Genomic DNA, 3,459 nt, shown 5'->3' with positions numbered 1-3,459 from the left:
CTCACATAACGTGGCCACCAGACACCCCCCTCCCCCCCACACACACGTACACACACACATATACACACTTCATAGGGTACACACGCGGCCCCCCCCCACACACATATACACACTTCATAGGGTACACACGCGGCCCCCCCTAGCCCCGGTGTAGCACCGTGCCTGCGAATACGGCTGGCTGGTTTACGAACTGGGCTGGCTGGGTTATGAACTGGGCTGGGGTATGAATAGGGCTGGCTGGTTTACGAACTGGACTGGGGTATGAATAGGGCTGGCTGGGTTATGAACTGGGCTGGGGTATGAATAGGGCTGGCTGGGTTATGAACTGGGCTGGGGTATGAATAGGGCTGGCTGGGTTATGAACTGGGCTGGGGTATGAATAGGGCTGGCTGGGTTATGAACTGGGCTGGGGTATGAATAGGGCTGACTGGTTTACGAACTGGACTGGGGTATGAATACGGCTGGCTGGGTTATGAACTGGGCTGGGGTATGAATAGGGCTGGCTGGGTTATGAACTGGGCTGGTGTATGAATATGGCTGGCTGGGTTATGAACTGGGCTGGGGTATGAATAGGGCTGGCTGGGTTATGAACTGGGCTGGTGTATGAATAGGGCTGGCTGGGTTATGAACTGGGCTGGGGTATGAATAGGGCTGGCTGGGTTATGAACTGGGCTGGTGTATGAATAGGGCTGGCTGGGTTATGAACTGGGCTGGTGTATGAATAGGGCTGGCTGGGTTATGAACTGGGCTGGGGTATGAATAGGGCTGGCTGGGTTATGAACTGGGCTGGTGTATGAATAGGGCTGGCTGGGTTATGAACTGGGCTGGCTGGGTTATGAACTGGGCTGGGGTATGAATAGGGCTGGCTGGGTTATGAGCTGGGCTGGGGTATGAATAGGGCTGGCTGGGTTGTGAGCTGGGCTGGGGTATGAATATGGCTGGGTTATGAATAGGGCTGGCTGGGTTATGAGCTGGGCTGGGGTATGAATAGGGCTGGCTGGGTTATGAGCTGGGCTGGGGTATGAATAGGGCTGGCTGGTTTATGAACTGGGCTGGGGTATGAATAGGGCTGGCTGGGTTATGAATAGGGCTGGCTGGGTTATGAACTGGGCTGGGGTATGAATAGGGCTGGGTTATGAACTGGGCTGGGGTATGAATAGGGCTGGCTGGGTTATGAACTGGGCTGGGGTATGAATAGGGCTGGCTGGGTAATGAACTGGGCTGGGGTATGAATAGGGCTGGCTGGGTTATGAACTGGGCTGGTGTATGAATAGGGCTGGCTGGGTTATGAGCTGGGCTGGGGTATGAATAGGGCTGGCTGGGTTATGAGCTGGGCTGGGGTATGAATAGGGCTGGCTGGGTTATGAGCTGGGCTGGGGTATGAATAGGGCTGGCTGGTTTATGAACTGGGCTGGGGTATGAATAGGGCTTATGAACTGGGCTGGGCTGGGGTATGAATAGGGCTGGCTGGGTTATGAACTGGGCTGGGGTATGAATAGGGCTGGCTGGGTTATGAACTGGGCTGGGGTATGAATAGGGCTGGCTGGGTTATGAACTGGGCTGGTGTATGAATAGGGCTGGCTGGGTTATGAACTGGGCTGGGGTATGAATAGGGCTGGCTGGGTTATGAACTGGGCTGGGGTATGAATAGGGTTGGCTGGGTTATGAACTGGGCTGGGGTATGAATAGGGCTGGGTTATGAATAGGGCTGGCTGGGTTATGAGCTGGGCTGGGGTATAAATAGGGCTGGCTGGGTTATGAGCTGGGCTGGGGTATGAATATGGTTGGGTTATGAATATGGCTGGGGTATGAATAGGGCTGGCTGGGTTATGAGTTGGGCTGGGGTATGAATATGGCTGGGGTATGAATAGGGCTGGCTGGGTTATGAGCTGGGCTGGGGTATGAATAGGGCTGGCTGGGTTATGAGCTGGGCTGGGGTATGAATATGGCTGGGTTATGAATAGGGATGGCTGGGTTATGAGCTGGGCTGGCTGGGTTATGAACTGAGCTGGGGTATGAATAGGGCTGGCTGGGTTATGAACTGGGCTGGTGTATGAATAGGGCTGGCTGGGTTATGAACTGGGCTGGGGTATGAATAGGGCTGGCTGGGTTATGAACTGGGCTGGTGTATGAATAGGGCTGGCTGGGTTATGAACTGGGCTGGGGTATGAATAGGGCTGGGTTATGAACTGGGCTGGGGTATGAATAGGGCTGGCTGGGTTATGAACTGGGCTGGGGTACGAATAGGCCTGGGGTACGAATAGGGTTGGGGTATGAAGAGGACTGGGGTACAGTACAAATGGGACTTGGGTGCAAATAAGGCTAGTGTTACGAATAAGGCTGGTCGGGTAAGTACAAATAGGGATAGGGTACAAATAGGGCTGGTGGAGTACGTACAAATAGGGATAGGGTACAAATAGGGCTGGTGGGGTACGTACAAATAGGGATAGGGTACAAATAGGGCTGGTGGGGTATGTACAAATAGGGATAGGGTACAAATAGGGCTGGTGGGGTATGTACAAATAGGGATAGGGTACAAATAGGGCTGGTGGAGTACGTACAAATAGGGATATGGTACAAATAGGGCTGGTGGGATATGTACAAATAGGGATAGGGTACAAATAGGGCTGGGGTACAATGGGGGGGGGGGGGTGGTACAGATGGGGTACGAACGGGACTGGGTATCTTGGTTAGTGTTCCTAGCATGAAATTTCTATTATGCTTGTTTAGACCTAAATTCTGGTTAAAATCCCATCAAGATTTAACCCTGACTGTAATTTCAGATTGAAGTCTACATAAATGCATGATTCACAAATCAGGTCAGATATTCACAGTAGGTGTCCACATAGCAAATATAAGTGTGGTGAGATCTGCTCTCTGTTCAGTCAGCTTGAAAAAATGTCCAGCTGAAATAACAGGAGACAAAGAAAGGAAGCGAGAGGGATTTTCTCTTTCCCTCTGTTTCTGTCACCTTGGCTACTGACACTTAGGGGAGCCCCGTCTTTAGTGGCATTGTTAAAGTGCCATCCTGGGCCCACCTCGTCTCCTACAGGTAATCCTGCATCATTCATTCATGAGGCAATGAGTGTTCGGTAAAGATTCACTATCTTCCCTGCATGAATCTGTTGGCAATAGATCCTGCTACACGTTAGGGAACATGACAACCACACTACCACTGAGCTCTCTTTAAGCTCTCTGAGCTCTCTGCTCTCCGACACAGCCTTGTCTCTTGACATACTGTAATAGGCCAAGGGCAATCTCTTGCAGGGATGGTGTTTGAACCTGTACTTCCCTAAGAGCATGAGGTATCCATCCATAGACATTTGGTGGTACATTGCTCCAGTCTAGAAGCTTAATATGGGCTGTATACAATACCTTTATGCATCTATCACCATTCCAGCTATAGATTGATCAGCAGTAGTATATTTCTACTGTGAGAGTGTGTGTGTGAGTGTGTGT

The sequence above is a fragment of the Oncorhynchus gorbuscha genome, linkage group LG20 (genome assembly GCF_021184085.1).
Source record: "Oncorhynchus gorbuscha isolate QuinsamMale2020 ecotype Even-year linkage group LG20, OgorEven_v1.0, whole genome shotgun sequence".
Classification (NCBI taxonomy): domain Eukaryota; kingdom Metazoa; phylum Chordata; class Actinopteri; order Salmoniformes; family Salmonidae; genus Oncorhynchus; species Oncorhynchus gorbuscha.
This window is presented reverse-complemented; position numbering follows the sequence as displayed.